The sequence below is a fragment of the Oncorhynchus tshawytscha genome, linkage group LG09 (assembly GCF_018296145.1).
Source record: "Oncorhynchus tshawytscha isolate Ot180627B linkage group LG09, Otsh_v2.0, whole genome shotgun sequence".
In the NCBI taxonomy this organism is placed as follows: domain Eukaryota; kingdom Metazoa; phylum Chordata; class Actinopteri; order Salmoniformes; family Salmonidae; genus Oncorhynchus; species Oncorhynchus tshawytscha.
In genome coordinates this window covers 70,514,721-70,540,634 of record NC_056437.1, presented here as the reverse complement: position 1 = coordinate 70,540,634, position 25,914 = coordinate 70,514,721, and the positions used below count along the sequence as shown (strand labels likewise).

The window sequence follows — 25,914 nt, the reverse complement described above, 5'->3', positions numbered from 1 at the left end:
TTGTTTATTTGTTTATTTATGTTTTTGTTTATGTATATGCATATGAGGTTGACTTTTGGGCACATTGAAAACATGAATGTGGCTTTGCGGTTTAGCAGCCTCTAGCTAGCACTGCTTGCTATGAGGTGTGAGCTTTGGCAGTGTGGGTGAGCATGGTGCTCCGTAGACCAGTAGCCAGTAGGTGGTGGTAGTAACACTAGTATGAATCAGACTCCTGTATTGGCCAATGATGTGTATGTCTAGGATCTTGGCTCAGTAACCAGGGGAAGGGAGATGGGGAGAAATGGAAGGAGGGGCCTTTGGTGCACTGTGCTTCCTGTTAGTAGGCACTGGGGAACTCAGGCATTTACAGAAATGACATGCTGCTGACACTGAGCAGCTCAGTATAGCTGGATCTTATTGTAAAAGCTTGGCTAGCAATGTGTTTGACTTGAAGCACAATTTACAATCAATGTAGAAAGCCGTCCCAATGAAACCATATGTTTGATGGAACCATACATTATTATTACAAGGATTTATAGTCAATGCAGTACATCCCACTCAAATCTGGATGTTTGGAGAAAACATTTCAATATTGTGAATGGAAATTCAGTTAAACTTGGCATTAGCAGGGCACTGTTTAGTCAGAGACGGTCAGTGTTTAGTCAGAGACGGTCAGTGTTTAGTCGGGGACGGTCAGTGTTTAGTCGCGGACGGTCAGTGTTTAGTCAGAGACGGTCAGTGTTTAGTCGGGGACGGTCAGTGTTTAGTCGGGGACTGTCAGTGTTTAGTCGGGGACTGTCAGTGTTTAGTCGGGGACTGTCAGTGTTTAGTCGGGGACTGTCAGTGTTTAGTCGGGGACGGTCAGTGTTTAGTCGGGGACGGTCAGTGTTTAGTCGGGGACTGTCCGTGTTTAGTCGGGGACTGTCCGTGTTTAGTCGGGGACGGTCCGTGTTTCGTCTGGGACGGTCCGTGTTTCGTCGGGGACTGTCAGTGTTTAGTCGGGGACTGTCAGTGTTTAGTCGGGGACTGTCAGTGTTTAGTCGGGGACTGTCAGTGTTTAGTCGGGGACTGTCAGTGTTTAGTCGGGGACTGTCAGTGTTTAGTCGGGGACTGTCAGTGTTTAGTCGGGGACTGTCAGTGTTTAGTCGGGGACTGTCAGTGTTTAGTCGGGGACTGTCAGTGTTTAGTCGGGGACTGTCAGTGTTTAGTCGGGGACTGTCAGTGTTTAGTCGGGGACTGTCAGTGTTTAGTCGGGGACTGTCAGTGTTTAGTCGGGGACTGTCAGTGTTTAGTCGGGGACTGTCAGTGTTTAGTCGGGGACTGTCAGTGTTTAGTCGGGGACTGTCAGTGTTTAGTCGGGGACTGTCAGTGTTTAGTCGGGGACGGTCAGTGTTTAGTCGGGGACTGTCAGTGTTTAGTCGGGGACTGTCAGTGTTTAGTCGGGGACTGTCAGTGTTTAGTCGGGGACTGTCAGTGTTTAGTCGGGGACTGTCAGTGTTTAGTCGGGGACTGTCAGTGTTTAGTCGGGGACTGTCAGTGTTTAGTCGGGGACTGTCAGTGTTTAGTCGGGGACTGTCAGTGTTTAGTCGGGGACGGTCAGTGTTTAGTCGGGGACGGTCGGTCAGTGTTTAGTCGGGGACGGTCCGTGTTTCGTCGGGGGACGGTCCGTGTTTCGTCTGGGACGGTCCGTGTTTCGTCGGGGACTGTCAGTGTTTAGTCGGGGACTGTCAGTGTTTAGTCGGGGACTGTCAGTGTTTAGTCGGGGACGGTCAGTGTTTAGTCGGGGACTGTCAGTGTTTAGTCGGGGACTGTCAGTGTTTAGTCGGGGACGGTCCGTGTTTCGTCGGGGACGGTCCGTGTTTCGTCTGGGACGGTCAGTGTTTCGTCTGGGACGGTCAGTGTTTCGTCGGGGACGGTCAGTGTTTCGTCGGGGACGGTCAGTGTTTCGTCGGGGACGGTCAGAATGCACCTATCTGCCCCTCGGTCTGTCTGTTTCTTCTCTTTCAGATGACTGTGGATCAACCTGACCAACTGAAAGTTTGAGAGCGGTGAGTACCTCTATCCCCGTCCTCCTAACGATCAAACCTGATGATTAGCAAAGAGATGTACACACTGAATGACTGAATGCAGTAATGACTAATGATAATGGATCGTGCTTAATCCCTAAAGAGCTGATCAATCAACACCATTGTCTCCTTGATGTATTGCCATTGATTGAGCGTCATTAAAATATCATCAATTGAGCTCATTAACCTAGACCTATTTGGCTCAGCACTCGTGGCCTTGAGCATCAGGTTTTTAGGAAGAAGCAAAACGTGATTTTTTTTCTCATATTCTTTATCGCAATATTTATCAAATGCTGATCTAGTGTAATATTGTTATCCTGATCGGCAGTAGAATTAAGTGTCAAATTGGTTTAGTACTTTCAAAGTCAAATGTTGGTACACCAGTGTAATGACAGACTATTTGACCCATCGTACGGTTTCAATAATACACAACCGTTAGAAATTGGAATGACCGAATGGTTCTGTCTGGTCAGATTGAAAGTAAAGGAATTATCCTGACACACCAAGTATTTACAGACTCTTCCAAAACTGTCTCGGCCTAGCCAACTATTCATATTGGCCTAATTTAAATGTCAAAAGCAATATCTTTGAGTTGAAGAGAAGCTCAGCCTCCTACATTATGACATGATGTGTTTAGTAAGCGCTGTAGGATTTTCTGTGGGAGAGAGAGACAGACAAAGATAGAGAAAAGGGAAAGGACTGTCTGGGCTGTGGAAGAGTTGTTAAGAGACCGGCTTTAGGATCATGGGTGAACCACACGCATATACAAGCCCATAAAATTGTGGCTTGCTTTGTTGGCAGAGCCAGACGGCATTCAGACTGCTCTATATTCAGGGCATGTGATGAGAGGGCAGCTGTGCTCTGCCTCCTTTCCCTTCGCATAGGGATTTCCCACACTGTGTCTCTGGGTTCAAACAACATACTATATGTGTGTAAAATGCACAACATTCACGCACATGAAAACACACCTACACACACACACACACACACACACACACACACAAAGAGAGGGAGAACATGAGGAACCATGTACACAACCACAGAACTAAGCAGTAAGCGTTGCGACCATATCCGATCCGCAACCACAGAACTAAATACAATCATATAGTCAAGTACACAGCCACAGATCTACATAATCACAAAACCCACACAACTACACAAGTCCTATCCATTACCGCAACCTTTGATTATGTTATCCACAAACCCAGAACTACACTACGGCACACAATTCAACACCAAAGAAACACTCGCTATACGCAACCAAGAACAGTGTCCATTCATACACATCATAAACCAAACTACACATTTCTTTCACTTCCTGCCAATGGCAAATACAGATCCTTAGATCCTTTCTCTAGTTGAGTATCAGATTTAGATTATTATTTCCATAAATTAGGAAATGTTCAGTATCTTCATGCTAAAATATTCTGAACGGCAAGAAAATATGATGTTTCTAATTTAGCTGGAGCTGAGGGTAATCTGTGTTGTTTGAAATCTGTTTGTTTCTGAAATCGTTATGGACAGCATATGGACAGGTTGTCATGGTAACAGATCAAATCTAATTTGATTGGTCACATACATGTGTCTAGCAGATGTTATTGCGGGTGTAGCGAAATGCTTGTGCTTCCAGTTCCGACAGTGCAGCAATATCTAACAAGTAATATCTAACAATTTCACAACAAATACCTAATACACACAAATCTAAGTAAAGGAATGGAGTTTAAGAATATTATATATATATATATATATATATATGGACGAGCAATGTCAGCGCAGCATAGACTAAGATATAGTATAGAATACAATATATACATATATACGTATGAGATGAGTAATGCAAGATATGCAAACATTATCAAAGTGACATTATTAAAGTGAGTGGTGCAGATCGCACCACCCTCTGGAGAGCCCTGCGGTTGTGGGTGGTGCAGTTGCCATACCAGGCGGTGATGCAGCCCGACAGGATTCTCTCAATAGTGCATCTGAAAAGGTTTGTGAGGGTTTTAGGTGACAAGGCAAATTTCTTCAGCCTTGAAGTTGAAGTTGCACCTTCTTCACCACACTGGTGGACCACTTTAGTTTGTCAGTGATATGTACGCCGAGGAACCTAAAACTTTCCACCTTCTCCACTGCTGTCCCGTCGATGTGGATAGGGGGGTGCTCCCTCTGCTGTTTCATGAAGTGTTGATGTTGAGTGAGTTTATTTTTCTGACACCACACTACCAGGGCCCTCACCTCCTCCCTGTAGGCTGTCTCGTCGTTGTTGGTAATCAAACCTACTACTGTTGTGTCCTCTACAGACTTGATGATTGAGTTGGAGGCGTGCATGGCCACGCAGTCATGGGTGAACAGGGAGAACAGGAGGGGGCTGAGCACATACCCGTCTGGGGCCCCAGTGTTGAGGATCAGCAAAGTGGAGGTGTTGTTTCCTACCTTCACCACCTGGGGGCGGCCTGTCAGGAAGTCCAGGACCCAATTGCACAGGGCGGGGTTCAGACCCAGGGCCTCAAGCTTAATGATGAGCTTGGAGGGTACTATGGTGTTGAGTGCTGAACAGAATTCTTACATAGGTATTCCTCTTGTCCAGATGGGATAGGGCAGTGTGATGGTGATTGCGTCATCTGTGGACCTATGGGGGCGGTAGGCAAATTGAAGTGGATCTAGGGTGACAGGTGGAGGGGAAATTATCCTTGACTCGTCTCTCAAAGCACTTCATGATGACAGAAGTGAGTGCTATGGGCCGATTGTCATTTAGTTCAGTTACCTTTGCATTCTTGGGTACAGGAACAATGGTGGCCATCTTGAAGCATGTGGGGACAGCTGATTGGGATAAGGAGATATTGAATATGTCCGTAAACACACCAGCCAGCTGGTCTGCGCATGCTCTGAGGACGCGGCTAGGGATGCCGTCTGGGCTGGCAGCCTTGCGAGGGTTAACATGTTTAAATGTCTTACTCACGTCGGCCACGGAGAAGGAGAGTCCACAGTCCTTGGTATCTGGCCGCGTCCGTGGCACTGCGTTATCTTCAACGTGGGCATGTGTTTAGCTTGTCCGGAAGCAAGACGTCAATGTCCGCGACGTGGCTGGTTTTCCTTATGTAGTCTGATTGTCTGTAGACCCTGCCACATACGTCTCGTGTCTGAGCCGTTGAATTGCGACTCCACTTTGTCTCAATACTGACGTTGTGTCTGTTTGATTGCCTTGCGGACGAATGACTACTCCGTTTGTATTCTGCCATATTCCCAGTCACCTTGCCATGGTTAAATGCGGTGGTTCACTCTTTCAGTTTTGCACGAATGCTGCCATCTATCCACGGTTTCTGGTTAGGGTAGGTTTTAATAGTCACAATGGGTACAACATCTCATATACACTTCTTGATAAACTCAGTAACCGTCTCGGTATTTACATCAATATTATTCTCTGAAGCTACCCGAAGCATATCCCAGTCCGCATGATCAAAACAATCTTGAAGCGTGGATTCCGATTGGTCAGACCAGCGTTGAATAGTCCTTAGCATGGGTACTTCTTGTTTGAGTTTCTGCCTATAGGAAGGGAGGAGCAATGGAGTCGTGGTCAGATTTGCCAAAAGGAGGGCGGGGGAGGGCCTGGTATGCATACCGGAAGTTGGAATAACAATGGTTGAGTGTTTTTCCAGCAAGAGTACTACAGCCTATGTGCTGATAGATTTTAGGTAGCATTTTCCCCAGATTTGCTGTGTTAAAGTCCACAGCTACAATAAATGCAGCCTCAGGATATATGGTTTCCAGTTTGCATAAAGTCCAGTGAAGTTACTTGAGGGCAGTCGTGGTATCGGCTTGAGGGGGGATAGACACGGCTGTGACAATAATCAAAGAGAATTCTCTTGGAAGATAATACGGTTTGATTGAGGAATTCTAGGTTGGTTAAGCAAAAGGACTTGAGTTCCTGTGTGTTATTACAATTACACCATGAGTCATTAATCATAAAACATACACCCCCGCCTTTCTTCCCGGAGAGATGTTTATTCCTGTCGGCGCAATGAACTGAGAATCCAGATGGCTGGACCGACTCTGACAGTATATCCTGAGTGACCATGTTTCTGTGAAACAGAGTATGTTACAATCCCTGATGTCTCTCTGGAAAGAAACCATTGCCCTGATCCTGTCAACTTCGTTATCCAGGGACTGAACATTAGCGAGTAATATACTCGGAAGTGGTGGGTGGTGTGCGCGCCTCCTAAGTCTGACCAGAAGACCGCTTCGAATCCCTCTTCTCCTCCGGCCATTGTCTTGGTCATTGTCCTGTTGGAACGTGAACCTTTGCCCCCAGTCTGAGGTCCTGAGCGCTCTGGAGCAGGTTTTCATCAAGGATCTCTGTGTACTTTGCTCCGTTCATCTTTCCCTCGATCCCGACTAATCTCTCAGTCCCTGCCGCTGAAAAATATCCCCACAGCATGATGGTGCCACCACCATGCTGCACCTTAGGGACGGTGCTACGTTTCCTCCAGACAAGACGCTTGGCATTCAGGCCAAAGAGTGTAATCTAAGTTTCAACAGACAAGATAATCTATTCTCATGGTCTGAGAGTCCCAAGTGGGCTGTTGTGTGCCTTTTTACTGGCTTCCGTCTGGCTACTCTACCATAAAGGCCTGATTGGTGGAGTGCTGTAGAGATGGTTGTCCTTCTGGAAGGTTCTCCCGTCTCCACAGAGGAATTCTGGAGCTCTGTTAGTGACCATTGGGTTCTTGGTCACCTCCCTGACCAAGGCCCTTCTCCCCGATTGCTCAGTTTGTCCCAGCGGTGGTCTTGGTGGTTCCAAATTTCTTTCATTTAAGAATGATGGAGGCCACTGTATTCTTGGGGACCTTCAATGCCGCAGATATTCTTTAGTACCCTTCCCCAGATCTGTGCCTCGATTACAATCCTGTTTTGGAGCGCTACGGACAATTCCTTTGACCTCGTGGCTTGATTTTTTTGCTCTGACATGTGCTGTTTACTGTGGGACCTTATATATGCTATGTATATTTGCCTATGCTGCTCTGTACCATCACTCATTCATATATCCTTATGTACATATTCTTTATCCCCTTACACTGTGTATAAGACAGTAGTTTTTTTGGAATTGTTAGTTAGATTACTTGCTCGTTATTACTGCATTGTCGGAACTAGAAGCACAAGCATTTCGCTACACTCGCATTAACATCTGCTAACCATGTGTATGTGACAAATAAAATTTGATTTGATTTAATGATTTATAGACAGGTTTGTGCCTTTCCAAATCATGTCCAATCCATCTAATTTCCACAGCTTCACTCCAATCAAGTTGTAGAAACATCTCAAGGATGATCCATGGAAACAGGATGCACCTGAGCTCAATTTCGAGTCTCATATTATTATGTAAATAACTATTTGTTCTATTTGTTTGTTTGTTTAAAATTTCTACAAATCTGGTTTCACTTTGTCATTATGGGGTATTGTGATTAATGAGTGGAAAAAATAATTTAATCAATTTTAGAATAAGGCTGTAACATAGCATGTGGGAAAAATGAAGAGGTCTGAATATTTTTCAAATCCACTGGATAGTGCATCTTGTTTAGATAAGTATTGAACCAACTGAGTCAATACATGTTAGAATCACCTTTAGCAGTGATTACAGCTGTGAGTCTTTCTGAGTAATTCTCTAAGAGCTTTGCAAACCTGGATTGTACAATATTTGTCCATTATTCTTTTTTTAAATTCTTCAACCTCTGTCAAGTTGGTTGTTGATCATTGCTAGACAGCCATTTTAAAGTCTTACCATAGATTTTCAAGCCGATTTAAGTCAAAGTAGCTAGACCGCTCAGGAACATTCAATGTCGTCTTGGTAAGCATCTCCTGTGCATTTTTGCCCTTGTGCTTTGGGTAATTGTCCTGCTGAAAGGTGAATTTGTCTCCCAGTGTTTGTTGGAAAGCAGACTGAACCAAGTTTTCCTCTTGGATTTTGCTTGTGCGTTGCTCTATTTTATTCATTTTTATCCTAAAAAAACTTCCCTAGTCCAGCGTTTCCCAAATTCAGTCCTGGGGACCCCAAGTGGTGGACGTTTATTTTTTTTGCCCTAGCACTACACAGCTGATTCAAATAATAAAAAGCTTGATGATTAGTTGATTATTGGAATCAGCTGTGTAGTGCTAGGGCAAAAAACAAAATGTGCACCCCTTGGGGTCCCCAGGACCGAGTTTGGGAAACGCTGTCCCAGTGTAACGGTTTTCTTCCGTTGAAGGAGAGGAGGACCAAAATGCAGCGTGGTTAGAGTTCAACATGTTTAATCAAGACCATACACGAGAACACTACAAAACAACAAATGTGAAAACCGAAACAGTCCTATTTGGTGCAATGACACAAAGACAGAAGACAACCACCCACAAAGTACCCACAGAATATGGCTGCCTAAATATGGTTCCCAATCAGAGACAACGATAGACAGCTGCCTCTAATTGAGAACCAATCTAGGCAACCATAGACATACAAACTACCTAGAAAGGAAACAGCCCCATAAACATACAAAAACCCCTAGACCAGACAAAACACATAAATCCCCCATGTCACACCCTGACCTAACCAAAATAATAAAGAAAACAAAGATAACTAAGGCCAAGGCGTGCCACCTAGTCCTTGACGATAACATAATGTAGCCACTATAGTGCTTGAATTTATGAAGTAGTAGTCAGTGTTGTGTAGGATTTGCCCCAAACATAAAGTTTGTATTCAGGACAAAAGGTTCCTTTCTTTGGCATATTTTTGGCAGTATTACTTTAGTGCCTTATTGCAAACAGGATGCATGTTTTGAATATGTTTTATTCTGTAAAGGCTTTCTTCTTTTCACACTGTCATTTATGATAGTATTGTGGAGTATCTACAATGTTGTTGTTCTCAATCATTCTCAATCATCTCCTATCACAGCCATTAAACTCTGTAACTGTTTTAAAATCACCTTTGGCCTCATGATGAAATCCCTGAGCAGTTTCCTTCCTCTCCGGCAATTGAGTTTGGAAGTGCGCCTGTATCTTTGAAGTGACTGAGTGTATTTATACACCATCCAAAGTGTAATTCATAACTTCACCATGCTCAAAGGGATATTCAATGTCTGCTTTTGTTTTTACCTGTTTACCAATAGGTGCCCTTCTTTGTGAGGCATTGGAAAATCTCATTGGTCTTTGTGCTTGAATCTGTTTGAAATTCACTGCTTGACTGAGGGACCTTACAGATAATTGTATGTTTGAGGTACATAGATGGGTTAGTCATTTAAAAATCAAGATAAACACTATTATTACACACAGAGTCAGCCCATGCAACTTATGTGACTTGTTAAGCACATGTTTACTACTAAACATATTTAGGCTTGTTATAACAAAAGGGTTCAATACTTATTGACTCAAGAAATGTCTGCTTTTTATTTTTTATTCATTTGTAAACATTTCTAAAAACATAATTCCTCTTTGACATCATGGGTTTTTATATGTACATCAGTGACACAAAATCTAAATCTTATACATTTAAAATTCATGCTGTAATACAACAAAATGTGGAAAAAGTCAAGGGGTGTAAATACTTTCTGAAGGCACTCTGTTTCTCTTTTGTGGTGCCAGTGCAACACGCAGGTTTGGCCTGAAGGAGGCACTAGAGGGGGAGGACTGGTCAGTCTTCTGGACTGACATCACAGTCTTTCTGGACCTCGGCATGGCAATGAAATGCTACCAGGTATCCCCATAATCAATTTCTAAAGATTTACTACATAGCCTACCATGTTTGAAGATGTCCCCTAAAACCCTTGTTCATAGGTTTTGGGTCCGAAGTCTTTCCTAACATCCTGACCAGGAAAAACCTTTGGGCCCTACCCATTACGACTAGCTCACAATGACATTCTTCAAGTTTAATTTTAAATGCATACGTTTTCCTTGCATATGACTTTATAGGATTTACCCTCTCCCCCCCATAAAAAAATGCTACAGTTTATGATGGAGAGATTCTACAGTTTACTACATAATTCTATAGTAAGTACTGTAGTATTCTATCATGTCTAGTACTTACTATAGCATTTTGTAGTGTACTGTAGAACACTATACTAAATACTACAGTATAATGTACTACCATCCGCAAAAACACTACAGTTTCTAGCCATCGCCGCTCCAATTTTCATGTATCCATTTGTCTTGTCTTGCTTCCATATACACCTGGTTTTCATTTCCCCAATCAATCTACTTGTATTTATCCCTCTGTTTCCCATCATGTTTTGTGTGTAATTGTTTCATGTTATTGTGGTGTTTTATTACGCGTTTACTTTTATGTTGTGTGTTTTGAGCGCGTTTGATTTATGTAGTGCTCTTGTTTTTTGGAACTAAAATAAATCACTCTACTCTCCTGCACCTGACTTCATCTCTAATATACCCGTTGACAGAATTACACACCTCTAATGGAGTCAGCAGGGGCAGGTACCCCGGTTAGAGGAGTGCGTCCAGGAACATTCGGCCATGTTACATCATCTTGGTGCCATGATGGATCGTGTTGTCCAGACCATGGACCGCTGGGAGAGACAGGAAGTCTCTCCAGTGCCTCGACCAGCACAACCGGGATTGTCTCCACCCGTTCCATCTTGAGAGAATTCCAGTGGGATGCGTCTCTCCATTCCCAGGGAGTATGATGGAACGGCAGCACAGTGCCAGGGATTCTTGTTACAACTGGCCCTCTACCTGGCCACTGTGCACCCAGCTCCCTCGGGAGGGGAGAGAGTGGCCGCCCGTGTCCCCTGCCTCACAGGAAGAGCGCTGGAGTGGGAAAATGGCATGTGGAGAGAAGGAGACGGCGCCAGACCACTTCGAGGAGTTCACCCATCGCTTCCAGGCTGTCTTCGACCATCCAGCTGAGGGCAGAGTGGCGGGGGAAAGGCTCTTCCATTTGAGGCAAGGGAAGAGGAGTGCCAAGAATTTCGCACTGGAATTCTGGACCTTGGCCACCGGAGCAGGCTGGAATGACAGGGCCCTCATCGACCACTATCGTTGCAGCCTACGAGAGGACGTGAGCTGGCCTGTAGGGATGCCACCATTTCCTTTGACCAACTGGTGGATTTGTCCATCTGGCTGGATAACCTGCTGGTCACCCGCGGACGTCCAGAGTGGGCTCTGTTGGTTCCATCGTCCAGCACTCCCGCTCCGGTGCCCATGGAGTTAGGAGGGGCTGCTCGTAGGGAGATTGGAGGAGGAGCCATCACGTGCGCCATCTGTGGCTGCAGAGGACACACTGCCAGTCGGTGCCGTGTTGGTTCCTCTGGGAGTCGAAGCAACAGGCAGGGCACTCTGGCGTCACCCCAGGTGAGTTTGCATCACACTCATCCAGAGTCCTCTGTTGAGCAACTGTTTGTGCCTGTTTGTTTCCCTGAGTTTTCCCCACATTCCCAGCATAAGGCGCTCGTCGATTCAGGCACAGCTGGGAATTGTATCGACAGAGCATTAGCCATTAGGTTAGGGATCCCCATTTTTCCTATAGTTAGACCCTTCCCGGTACACGCTCTAGATAGTCGACCATTTGGGTCCGGGCTAATCAGGGAGGCCACCATCTCCTTGGCCATGGTTATGTAGGGGGATCATGAGGAGAGAATCAGTCTCTTCCTCATTGACTCTCCTGCGTTTCCTGTGGTACTAAGTCTTCCCTGGTTGGCTCTGCATAACCCCACTATTTCCTGGCAACAGAGGGCTCTCTGGTTGCGAGAGTGCTCAGGGACGTGTGTAGGGGTTTCCATTGGTGCTACCATGGTGGAAAGTCCAGACCAGGTAAAAAGAAGGGGACTCAATTAATTAAAAGAAGGCGACTCAATTCTGTAAAAAGAAGGCGACTCAATTACCACCTCATCGACGGGGGGATTGTGCGATAAATCTCCTGGCAGACGCTGCGCTTCCCAGGAGTCACGTGTATCCCCTGTCGCAAGCGGAGACGGTGGCTATGGATACATATGTCTCTGATTCCCTGTGTCAGGGGTACATTCGGCCCTCTACTTCACCTGCCTCCTCTAGTTTCTTTTTTGTGAAGAAGAAGGATGGAGGTCTGCGCCCTTGCCTTGACTGTAGAGGTGTTCTTTACCCGTTTTGTGTTTACCCTATCCTACAGACCAGGTTCCCAGAATAAGAAGGCAGACGCACTGTCCCGGCTGTATGAGAGGCCCATGGATCAGACTCCCATACTCCCAGCCTCCTGCCTGGTAGCGCAGGTCGTGTGGGATCTGGATGCAGGCGTTGCGTACAGATGTACGTTCCGTCTGCTGTCCATGATCAGTTGATCTATTGGGCCCACATGTCTCCCTCCTCTGGTCATCTGGGGATCGGTCGGACGGTGCTCTGTCTGACTGGGAAGTACTGGTGGCCCACTTTGGCTAAGGATGTGAGGGTTTATGTCTCCTCCTGCTCGGTGTGTGCCCAGTGTAAGGCTCCGAGACACCTGCCCAGAGGTAAGTTACATCCCTTACCCGTTCCACAACAACCTTGGTCACATCTGTCAGTGGATTTCCTAACAGATCTTCCTCCCTCACAGGGAAACACCATGATCCTGGTCATTGTGGATTGTTTTTCTAAGTCCTGTCGTCTCTTCCCTCTGCCTGGTCTCCCTACGGCCCTACAGACTGCGGAGGCCCTGATTACACACGTCTTCCGGCACTACGGGGTGCCTGAGGATATAGTGTCGGATCGGGGTCCCCAGTTCACATCGGGAGTTTGGAAGGCGTTCATGGAACGCCTGGGGGTCTCGATCAGCCTTACCTCAGGTTTTCACCCTGAGAGTAACAGGCAGGTAGAGAGAGTTAACCAGGATGTGGGCAGGCTTCTGCAGTCCTATTGCCAGGACCGGCCAGGGGAGTGGGCAGGTGGCCAGCGTTTGTGCCCTAAGCCGAGATGGCACAGAACTTGCTTCGCCACTCCTCCACTAACCTCTCCCCTTTCAGTGTGTATTGGGGTACCAGTCGGTTCTGGCACCGTGGCATCAGGGTCAGACCGAGACTCCTGTGGTAGACAACTGGTTTAGGCGCGCGGAGGAGACATAGGAAGCCGCCTGTGTCCATCGCCAGAAAGCCAGCGTGGACCGTCACCGCAGTGAGACCCCGGTGTTCGCACCGGGCTCGGGTCCTCCTTTTCCCGTAGTCCACAATCATCTCCCTTGTCTTGATCACATTGAGGGAGAGGTTGTTATCCTGGCACCACACTGGCCCCCTCCTTATAGGCTGTCTCATCGTTGTCGGTGATCATGCCTACCAATGTTGTGTCGTCAGCAAACTTAATGATGGTGTTGGAGTCGTGCTTGGCCATGCAGTCATGGGTGAACATGGAGTACATGAGGGGACTGAGCATGCACTCCTGAGGGGCTCCAGTGTTGAGGATTATCGTGGCAGATGTGTTGTTACCTACCTTTACCACCTGTGGTTGGCCCGTCAGGAAGTCCAGGATCCAGTTGCAGAGGGAGGTGTTTAGTCCCATGGTCCTTATCTTAGTGGTGAACTTTGAGGGCACTATGGTGTTGAATGCTGAGCTGTAGTCAATGAATAGCATTCTCACGTAGGTGTTCCTTTTTGTCCAGGTAGGAAAGGGCAGTGTGGAGTGCAATAAAGATTGCATCATATGTGGATCTGTTGGGGCGGTATGCAAATTGGCATGAGTCTAGGGTTTCTGGGATGATGGTGTTGATGTGAGCCATCACCAGCCTTTCAAAGCACTTCATGGCTACAGACGTGAGTGCTAAGGTGTGTTAGTCATTTAGGCAGGTTACCTTGGTGTTCTTTGGCACAGGGACTATGGTGGTCTGCTTGAAACATGTTGGTGTTACGCACACCTCTTGGAGGAGGGAACGCAACACCCTGCGACACTCAACTCCCCGTGTAGTGAAAGTTGTATGTGATTGTAGGTGCTTTTAAGGATGACAGAGGCAGAGAATATTACCATTTACTGGGAATGAATTTATCCTTAACACGGTAATGTGGGGAAAAGGAGCTGGACGGAACCAAAGCAAAGAATGTAAACTTTAAAGAGTAGCCTGTCCTGCCTTACCGACCTACCCACTGGTTACCTATTCTTAACGCCACCTGGCACGCTAACCAAAATACAGGGGGTGGTCCGCCCAGGTCTTACCTAGACTGCATAGACAGAGTACATACTACTGGTATGTATATGCCCGCAGGCCTCTTGCCTAAGCACTCCCAAGGTGCGTTCCCCTTCCCCCCCTGGGAACAAAAACAATAATTACTAATGTAAAGTGAACAATTTCAATCAAAAACACAGTCCTTTTGACATAAACATACCTCAGCAGGACTGGCTACAAAATACTTTACAAAAATTGTCTGGGCAACAACCAACACAAAACATCAAAGAAACTCTCTCTGCTCAAAGGAACACTGGCTTTTCAAGCTGCAGAAGAAGTTGGTAATTGCAGTAGCTGTATCTCCTGAAGAGAGCTCCAATCTGCAATGGGGCCGACCAATCAGCTGCTTTGGACTTCAGGAAGCCATTTCCTGAAATACACACATTCAAACACATACAAACCCATAACACAGAAACTGGGGAACGTAACAGTTGGTATTACAGACTCGGTCAGGGACAGGTTAAAAATGTCAGTGAAGACACTTTCCCATTGGTCAGCGCAGTACACGAGTACACGTCCTGGTAATCTGTCTGGCACTGCGGCCTTGTGAATGTTGACCTGATAAAGGTCTTGCTCACATCGGCTACGGAGTTCGTAATCACACACTTGTCCTGAACAGCTTATCCTCTCATGCATGCTTCAGTGTTGCTTGCCTTGAAGCGAGCATAGAATTTACTTAGCTTGTCTGGTTCGCTCATGTCACTGAGCAGCTCACGGCTGTGCTTCCCTTTTATAGGACGTAATAGTTTGCAAGCCCTGCGGCATCTGATGAGTGTCAGAGCCGGTTGTAGTACAATTCAATCTTAGTCCTGTATTGATGCTTTTCCTGTTTGGTGGTTCATCGGAGGGCATAGCGGGATTTCTTATAAGCGTCCGGGTTAGAGTCCCGTTTCTTGAAAGCGGGAGCTCTACCCTTTAGCTCAGTGCTGATGTTGCCTGTAATCCATGGCTTCTGGTTGGGGTATGTACGCACGGTCACTGTGGTGACAACGTCATCAATGCACTTATTGGTGAAGCCAGTGACTGATGTGGTGTACTCCTCAATGCCATCGGAAGAATCCTGGAACATATTCCAGTCTGTGCTAGCAAAACAGTCCTGTAGCTTAGCATCTGCTTCATCTGACCACTTCCTCATTGAGCGAGTCACTGGGGCTTCCTGATTTAATTTTTGCTTGTCAGCAGGAAACAGGAGGATAGAGTTATGGTTAGATTTGCCAAATTGAGGGCGAGGGAGAGCTTTGTATGCGTCTCTGTGTGTGGAGTAAAGGTGGTCTAGAGTTTTTTTTTTCCTCTGGTTGCATATGTAGCATGCTGGTAGAAATTAGGTACAACGGATGTAAGTTTCCCTGCATTAAGTCCCCGGCCACTAGGAGCGCCACCTCTAGGTGAGCATTTTCTTGTTTGATTATGGCCGTGGACAGCTCATTGAGTGCGGTCTTAGTGCCAGCATTGGTTTGTGGTTGTAAATGGACTGCTACGAAAAATATAGATGAAAACTCTGTAGGTAAATAGTGTAACCTACTGCTTATCATGAGGTACTCTACCTCAGGCGAGCAAAACCTTCCTTAATATCTAATATTAGATTGCGTGCAACAGCTGTTTTTACAAATAGACACAGACCGCCACCCCTTTTCTTACCGGAGGCAGCTGTTCTATTCATACTATAGTAAACTGTAAATACTATAGCATACTTCTTTAATATTTGCAAAAACAGTAATAAATACTACAGTATACTACAGTCTGCATAAACACAATGCTTTTTTAACCATAGTAATACTACAGAATTTAAACAACAGTATACTATAGTATTTTTTCTCGTGGGCCTGACAGAAGATGTGAAGACAGAAGACACTTCCCTTGCATGATGGAGCTGAGCAGGAAGTACATGCTGGCTCGCAACATGAACTGCATGCTGAAGAGTTTCCCCAAGGAGTACAACATCTTCCTCCGCACCTGGTGCCTCTCGGTGGAGTCATGATGCTCCCATTAGTCAATTGGCACTAGCCTAGTTAAACCAAACTGAATGTTGCGCTCACCATCAGGGCATAAAATGTACTTTTTGGTCCCCTAGCCACTGTGGCCAGTAGATTAAAAAATCTAGCAACTCAGATTTTTTACCAGCCAAAATATTTTTGGGCCACTAAAATTACACCATAAACTGGGTGGTTTGAGCCCTGAATGCTGTATGTCAGACCGTATACCGCGGGTACGACAAAGCATTTATTTTAACTGCTCTACTTATGTTGGTAACCAGTTTGTAATAGCAATAAGGCACCTCTGGGGTTTGTGATATATGGTCTATATACCACAGCTAAGGGCTGTGTCCAGGCACTCTGCGTTGAGTCGTACACAAGAACAGCCCTTAGCTGTGGTATATTGGCCATATTTTATTCATACCTTTATTGAATTAGGCAAGTCAGTTATTTTCAATGACAGCCTAGGAACAGTGGGTTAACTGCCTTTTTCAGGGGCAGAACAACAGATTTATACCTTTTAGCATGGGGATTTGATCTTGCAACCTTTCGGTTACTAGTCCAACACTCTAACCACTAGGCTACCTGCCACCCATATACCACACCCCCTCGGGCCTTATTGCTTAAATAATAATTTTTGTGACCTGAGTCTTAACCAAAATATGATAGATGCAAAGAGAGTTACTGTGACTGTGGTAGCGAGACTCAAGTCATGTTTGTGCCTGTGAGATTAAGTCTGATTAGTGGAAGTGGTCTTTAGCTTCCCTATCGTTTCAAACATAGAAAAACAACTTAGCTTGTGAACAAAACAATGTAAATTAGCAAATAGCACAAGGACAAAGTCTCAATTCAGTAGACTTTCCTTTCAAGTAAATTAGACCCATTTTTATGCCTGTGCGCAGCGCTTCTAAAAAAAGGTATCTTTCACTCAGCTTTTCACTTGTGCATAGCTCCCAACCAGGCAGTGTTGCAGTACGAAGTGGAGTGGGCTATATAGGATTTGTATTTCTTTGACTCTTTGACTCACTGCAAATGAAATTCTTGCACTGTGGAGTCCTGACCAACTGCACACGTGGCTGGTGAAATAGACATCTAACCCAACAATGCCAAAATCTACCTGCATTTGGCAGGTGGCCGGTGTTCATTTTATGCCCTGCTCACCATTCAATCTGGTATAACCAGGCTAGATTGATACACCTTTTACATTAGATAATATACCCTTATCCTTTTAATTGCATGATGTCTGTGAATGGAAATCCCAAACTCTTTCTTAGAGGGGAGACGGACACAATTGGCCCTGTACCCTGCAGTGGACTTTGAAATTTGATACGGCTGTCTATTTGTTATCTAAGTCAAGGGTTCCCAACCTAGGGGGCTCACCCCCCGTGTGGGATGCTACCGTTTCGTGGGGGGATGTGGGACCTTTGATTAAAAAAACTATAAAACAATTTACAGTTCTCGATTGTTTATACAGATCTAAAGTAACAAAAATATCTGCAATGCTTTAGGCTAGAAACAAGCTATAAAATGGCTTTGTAACTTATTTTGTACATAATGTTGCTGCTACCATATCTTATGACCAAAAAGAGCTTCTGGACATCAGAACAGAGATTACATACCTTGAACTAGACGAAGAATGTTTCTTTAATGAGTCGGGCGAGAGGGATTTACTCCAGACACCCGAAAAGGCCCTCATCCCCATCATTCGCAGGAGAAAGAGACAGATATCGCTGAAGGAGATCGGGGTGCCTTGTACAGATTAGGTGACAAATGGCTAATCTACCTTTGCCATCGGTACTATGGGCCAACATACAATCGCTGGATAATAAGTGGACGAACTACGAGCTGGCAGAATTCTGGATCATTGCTAATTGAACTTCTGCGATGCATACAAAGCCCTCCCGCGCCCTGCCTTCAGCAAATCTGACCATGAATCAATTTTGTTGCTCCCAGCCTATAGACAGATACTAAAACAGGAAATGCCCATGCTCAGGACAATACAACCCTGGTCTGACCAATCGGACTCCACGCTTCAAGATTGCTTCAATCAAGTGGACTGAGATATGTTCTGGATAGCATCAGATGATCGGTGAGTGAGTTTATTAGCAAGTGCATCAGAGATGTTGTACCCACTGGGACTTTTAAAACCTTCCCTAACCAGAAACCGTGGATTAATGGCAGCATTCGCAAAACTGGACGCGCGAACCACTGCTTTTAATCATGGCAAGGCGACCGGAAACATAACCAAATACAAACAGTGCAGCTATTTCCTCCGCAAGGCAATCAAACAAGCAAAGCGTCAGTACAGAGACAAAGTAGAGTCACAATTCAACGGCTCAAACACGAGACGTATATGGCAAGGGTCTACAGTCAATCATGGATTACAAAAAGAAAACCAGCCACGTCACGGACATCATCTTGCTCCCAGACAAATTAAACAACTTCTTTGCTAGCTTTGAGGACAATACAGTGCCACTGACACAGCCTGCTACCAAAGCCTGTGGGCTCTCCTTCTCCGTGGCCAACATGAGTAAAACATTTAAACGTGTAAACCATCGCAAGGCTGCCGGCCCAGACTGCGTCCCCAGCCGCGTCGTCAGAGCATGCGCAGATCAGCTGGCTGGTGTGTTTACGGACATATTCAACCAATCCCTATCCCAGTCTGTTGACCCCACATGCTTCAAGATGGCCACCATTGTTCCTGTTCCCAAGAAAGCTCAGGAAACTGAACTAAATGACAATCGCCCCATTGCACTCACCTCTCTCATCATGAAGTGCTTTGAGAGACTAGTCAAGGATCATATCACCTGCACCCTACCTGATACCCTAGACCCACTCCAATTTGCTTACCTCCCCAATAGGTCCATTGACGATGCAATCACCATCACACTGCACACTGCCCTATCCCATCTGGACAAGAGGAATACCTATGTAAGAATGCTGTTCATTGACTACTGCTCAGCATTTAACGCCATAGTACCCTCCAAACTCGTCAACTGGGTCCTGGATTTTCTGTCGGCCTGCCCCCAGGTGGTGAAGGTAATAAAACATCTCCACCTTGCTGATCCTCAACACTGGGGCCCCATAGGGTGCGTTCTCAGCCCTCTCCTGTACTCCTGTTCACCCATGACTGCGTGGCCATGCATGCTTCCAACTCAATCATCAAGTTTGCAGATGACACTACAGTGGTAGGCCTGATTACCAACAATGACGAGACGGCCTACAGGGAAGCGGTGATGGCCCTCGGAGTGTGGTGTCAGGAAAATAACTTCTCACTCAACGTCAACAAAACAAAGGAGATGATTGTGGAACTACAGGATACAGCAGAGGGAGCACCCCCTCTCCCCCATCCACATAGATGGGACAGTAGTGGAAAGTTTTAAGTTCCTCGGCATACACATCACGGACAAACTGAAATGGTCCACCCACACAGACAGCGTGGTGAAGAAGGCTAAAGGAATTTGGCTTGTCATCTTAAACACTACTTTTACAGATGCACAATCGAGAGCATCCTGTCGGGCTATTGCACCGCCCTCAACCGTAATGCTCTCCTGAGGGTAGTGCGGTCTGCACAACTCATCACCGGGGGCAAACTACCTGCCCTCCAGGACACCTACAGCACCCGATGTCACAGGAAGGCAAAAAAGATAATCATGGACAACAACCACCTGAGCCACTTCCTGTTCACCCCGCTATCATCCAGAAGGTGAAGACAGTACAGGTGCATCAAAGCTGGTACCGAGAGACTGAAAAACACCTATCTCAAGGCCATCAGACTGTTAAACAACCATCACTAACATAGAGAGGCTGCTGCCACCATACAGACTCAAATCTCTGGCCACTTTAACAAATGGACTTAATAAAGGTATCACTAGTCACTTTAGATGACACTACTTTAATAATGTTCACATATGCTACATTACTCATCTCATATGTACGTACTGTATTCTACACCATCTACTGCATCTTGCCTATGCCGCACGCCATCGCTCATCCATATATTTATATGTACATATTCTGTTCATCCCTTTACATTTTTGTCTATTTGTGTGTATAAGGTAGTTGTTGTGAATTTGTCAGATTACTTGTTAGATATTACTGCGTAATCAGAACTAGAAGCACACGCATTTCGCTACACTCACATTAACATCTGCTAACCATGTGTATGTGACCAATAAAATTGGATTTGATTTGAATAACATACAGCTGGCGGGTTATACACTGTATCGGCAGGATAGAACAGCAGCCTCTGGTAAAGACAGGGTGGCGGTCTATGTATATTTGTAAACAACAGCTGGTGCACGATATCTAAGGAAGTCACAAAGTTTTGCTCGCCTGAGGTAGAGTATCTCATGATAAGCTGTACACCGTACTATCTACCAAGAGAGTTTTCATCTATATTTTTCGTAGCTGTCTATTTACTACCACAAACCGATGCTGGCACTAAGACCGCACTCAATGAGGTTTATACGGCCATAAGCAAACAGTAAAACCAGGACATGTACTCTGAGCATGCGCTGACCAACTGGCAAGTGTCTTCACTGACATTTTCATCCTCTCCCTGTCTGAGTCTGTAATACATCAACACCATTATCCCAGAAACCCTAGACCCACTCCAATTTGCATATCGCCCCAACAGAGCCACAGATTATGCAATCTCTAGTGCACCCCACACTGCCTTTTCACACCTGGACAAAAGGAACACCTATGTGAGAATGCTTTTCATTGACTTCAGCTCAGAGTTCAACACCATAGTGCCCTCAAAGCTCATCACTAAGCTAAGGACCCTGGGACTAAACACCTCCCTCTGAAACTGGATCCTGGACTTCCTGACGGGCCACCCAGACGGATTACCAGGACGTGTACTCCGAGCATGCGCTGACCAACTGGCAAGTGTCTTCACTGACATTTTCATCCTCTCCCTGTCAGAGTCTGTAATACCAACAGGTTTCAAGCAGACCACCATAGTACCTGTGCCCAAGAATACTAAGGTAACCTGCCTAAATGACTACCGACCCATGGTGAGGGTAGGTAACAACACATCTGCCACGCTTGTCCTCAACACAGGGGCCCCTCAGGGGTGTGTGCTCAGTCCCCTCCTGTACTCCCTGTTCACTCATGACTGCATGGCCAGAAACGACTGCATGGCCTGAAACGACTCCAACACCTTCATAAAGTTTGCCGACGACGCAACAGTGGTAGGCCTGATCACCGACAACGATGTGACAGCCTATAGGGAGGAGGTCAGAGACCTGCCAGTGTGGTGCCAGGACAGCAACATCTCCTTCCACATGATCAACACAAAGGAGATGATTGTGGACTACAGGAAAAGGTCTGAGCACGCCCACATTCTTATCGATGGGGCTATAATTTTGTTTCCCTTATCCAGACGCTGTCTTTGTTTTGTTTCTTGTTCGTTTTTTATTAAATGTTCATTCCCTGTGCTTGCTTCTCGTCTCCCAGTGTCGCTATCAGTTGATCAATTCACTTTCTGTAAAAGAGAATCAGTATAATTAAATTGAGGGTTCATATAAATGATCCTATTAAAACATATTTGGTAGCAGAATAACATTTGGGGAAATCGGGTCTTGACTTTACCTTCCTTATCATATATTTTTTTAATGATGATGATGATTTTTATTATTATTATTACCATTATTATTATTGTCATTAAATAGCCTACCAAAATATGTAATTAGTCTTTCAGGAAATGAGCTTCAAACAAATATTTTCCTAGGTCCTTCAAATTAAACAAATTCAAGCTGGTGTTTTATTTAATATACTCTATCTAAATAAACAACATTTTTAAATTCCATTTTTTTTTACATGTGAAAAAGGGGCCCCTGGGGAAAAATGGTTTGGAACCCCTGATCTAAATCATATATGAAAGTAGAATAGGAGCAGGATGAACTTTGGCTGTTGACCTTTTTATTGTACTGCACTTACAAGAAGATGTGAAGAAAAAGATGCAGCTGGGATTATTAATGGGATAATAAGCAATTTTACATAACGTTTCACAATGCAGATTGTTTATCATTATAATAATAATAATAATTGGCCTTTATACTGTTACATTCATTGATAAAATTGACTCTAAACATGTTTATTTGAAATACTGCAACTCCACGAATGGTGGTCCACAAAAGCTTTTGACTGATTTGGTGGTCCCCGGAACGGAAAACTTTGGGAACCGTTGAGATGTATGTTGCTCCTGTTCCCATTGTATTCAATATTACTGAGTATAATCTATCATATCAATTAACTGAGTTGTCAGGGTAAAGCAGAACAGCAATTTTCTCAACCTGTCTTGTCATAATTTCCAGATATTCTACTTTGTCTTAGCCATTCTTATTTGTTGTTCTTGTCTCCCTCTGCCACCACAAACAGCCATTGGTCATTGACGGCTTCAAGTTTGACCTACGCATCTACGTGCTGGTGACGTCTTCGACCCCTTCCGTATCTTCCTGTATAAGGAGCGGCTGGCCCGCTTCTGCACCAGCCGCTACAACACCACCCGCAACAGCGTGGTGTGGCACGGCACAATGGGCACAACCACAGAAGGGGGAATGAGAGGGCAACATGTTTAACATTGAAATAAACATGAGATGTACACAATGTCATTGGTCTTTCGTGTTCATACTGTGTAGTTCTGTTAGGGACCATAGACATGGTAACATTTGTTTTCTGTCGGTATTGACATGTTGCATATCGTCCGTCTGTTGTAAGCGTGTTCAAGGGGACAGAGACAGACAGGAACACAATCAAACACAGACACGCAGGCAGATGGACTTAGATAAGATAGACATCTGTCCTTGAACTCAGACCTACAATGGGTGTGATCAATCTTGCGCCTCTCAAACAGTATTATTATTTTTTTACCAGTGGTATGGCCCCATTGATGACTCAAGCTAACGTTTTACTAGCTCTGTCATAAAAGACTTAGCAACAATGCCCAACATGCAAGCACTGTGAAAGTACTCCTGGTTTCTAAGTTCCTCTTCGACACAGTCTCTATCTCACACACTGGCCTCTTTCATGCACCTGACCACCTATGCCATTAACAAACAAAGTGAGAACTTTGTCTGGGATGAGAACGCTGGCATCGAAAGGTGATCTATTGACACGGGTCTTCCTGGGCTTTCTCTCCGATGCTGTATTTGACACTTTCCTCTAGCGTGGACATGTACGAGTGCTTGGTTCCAGGAAGGGAAAGGCAAGCACAACTTCTATTCTTTTAGGTATAAATTATATATGTTTCCCTCTCATTAGGATAACAGCTCAATCCACTTGAGAAAACCCTGTCTGTCACAAAACTGAGAGCATGCTTACGCGACCTGTGTCAGAATGAAGCTGCTGGATCAATTTATGTCAGTCTAAAAGCAACGACTCAGAGCTGTCAGTCATGTCTCACTCTGAGACTTATGGCCATCTCCGGCCCAGGTCCCCCGCGCCATACTTGTATCAGTATGCAAGAGCCACAGCCAGGCTTGTCAGCAGGCCAAGCAGCCAATCTTATTTGCAGCATGTGTCACAACTCAGGAGGCTGATATACTGCCACTCATGTTTCATCACTGCCTTGGTATGTTGAGCTTATTGTAGCCTCCCAAACAAAACTAACTTCTAGAACCTTAACAGTGGGGGTCAAGTGAAAATGAACGTGTGTCTACAGTGTACACACAGACAACATTGTGATGGTTAAAAGTGTTCGCAAGACGAGGCAGGGACATTGAACAGGTCTATGACACGATGCACAACCAATACTGTATGTGGCGACATTCCTGTCTGACTGTTTGAATGGTCTTTCTCTTGCTGCCTCGCTCGCTGTCTGTCTTTCTCTGTCTCTCCCCTCTGTCTGTCTCGCTCCCCCTCCCTACAGGAAGTTGTTGACGCTGACCCGTCTCCTGGAGACGATGCACTGTGACACGGGGAAGCTGTGGGCCGACATCGAGGATGTGGCGATCAAGGCTCTGGTCTCAGCCCACTCAGTGCTCCGCCACAGCTACCACATCTGCTTCCTGCACCACGCCACCTCCAACAATGCCACCGGGGCCTACTTCGAGATCCTGGGCTTCGACGTGCTCATCAACCACCGCCTCAAGCCCTGGCTGATAGAGGTGAGACCACACACGCTCACTTGCTCATGTATTTGTACAGTGTGATGTACTTGTGTATTTCTGTGTGGAGATCAACCACTCCATTAGCTTTACCACAGACCCCAGGCTGGACAGAGAGGTGAAGGACAGGCTGCTGTATGTATAATCTGGAGGCCTGTGACCGACTGAAAGCCACAGAGGAAGAGGCGCAGGATCAGAGACTGGCTGCAGCACGTCCGCTCCAAGGAGACAAGGTGTGGTGACGACCCTGCAAAACTTCAGTCACAATAGAGTCACAGCACAGTCATTGTAGTCACTTCACTGAGTCATGATAGAGTCACAGCACATGGATGTTATGGAGTCATAGCACTGAGTCATAATAGGGTGATTAAACGCTAGGAAGGCGCGGAAATATCTCAGATTGTTCTGGCAATTCTCACATAGAAACTTAATTGGGAGGGGAAGGAAGGATGTTTGATATGCATTTTACATTCGTATCACAAACAATTGTTTTGAAAATCATGATGAAACTGGCCAATGTATGCCTGTTTTAGTCGTTTTTGAGTCATAATAGTCTGTTTCTCTTGAGGCATAATAGTCTGCTGCTCAGAGTTATAATAGTCTGCTGCACTTGAGTCATAATAGTCTGCTGCTCTGAGTTTTAATAGTCTGCTGCTCTTGAGTCATAATAGTCTGCTGCTCTTGAGTCATAATAGTCTGCTGCTATTAAGTCAGCTGCTCTTGAGTCATAATAGTCTGCTGCTCGAGTCATAATAGTCTGCTGCTCTGAGTCATAATAGTCTGCTGCTCTTGAGTCATAATAGTCTGCCTTGACTTAGTCATAATAGAGTCTGCTGCTCTTGAGTCAAAAAAATACTCTAGCTCTGAGTCATAATAGTCTGCTGCTCTTGAGTCATAATAGTCTGCTGCTCTTGAGTCATAATAGTCTGCTGCTCTTGAGTCATAATAGTCTGCTGCTTGAGTCATGAAAGTCTGCTGCTCTGAGTCATGAAAGTCTGCTGCTCTTGAGTCATAATAGTCTGCTGCTCTTGAGTCATAAGTCTGCTGCTCTTGAGTCATAAGTCTGCTGCTCTTGAGTCAAAAAAACTGTAGCTCTGAGTCATAATAGTCTGCTGCTCTTGAGTCATAATAGTCTGCTGCTCTGAGTCATAATAGTCTGCCTTGACTTAGTCATAATTGTCTGTAGCTCTTGTGTCATAATAGTCTGCTGCTCGAGTCATAATAGTCTGCTGCTCTGAGTCATAATAGTCTGCTGCTCTTGAGTCATAATAGTCTGCTGCTCTTGAGTCATAATAGTCTGCTGCTCTGAGTCATAATAGTCTGCCTTGACTTAGTCATAATTGTCTGTAGCTCTTGTGTCATAATAGTCTGCTGCTCGAGTCATGAAAGTCTGCTGCTCTGAGTCATAATAGTCTGCTGCTATTGAGTCAGCTGCTCTTGAGTCGTAATAGTCTGCAGCTCTTGAGTCATAATAGTCTGCTGCTCGAGTCATAATAGTCTGCTGCTCTGAGTCAAAATAGTCTGCTTCTCTGAGTCATAAGTCTGCTGCTCTTGAGTCAAAAAAAACTGTAGCTCTGAGTCATAATAGTCTGCTGCTCTTGAGCCATAATAGTCTGCTGCTCTTGAGTCATAATAGTCTGCTGCTATTG

General features: G+C 45.4%; 1 pseudogene; it reads left to right on the top strand.

Moving 5' to 3' along the window:
* The first annotated feature begins 1,708 nt into the window (after positions 1-1,708).
* LOC112259177 overlaps positions 1,709-25,914 on the top strand; it is a 31,369-nt pseudogene continuing 7,163 nt past the window's right edge.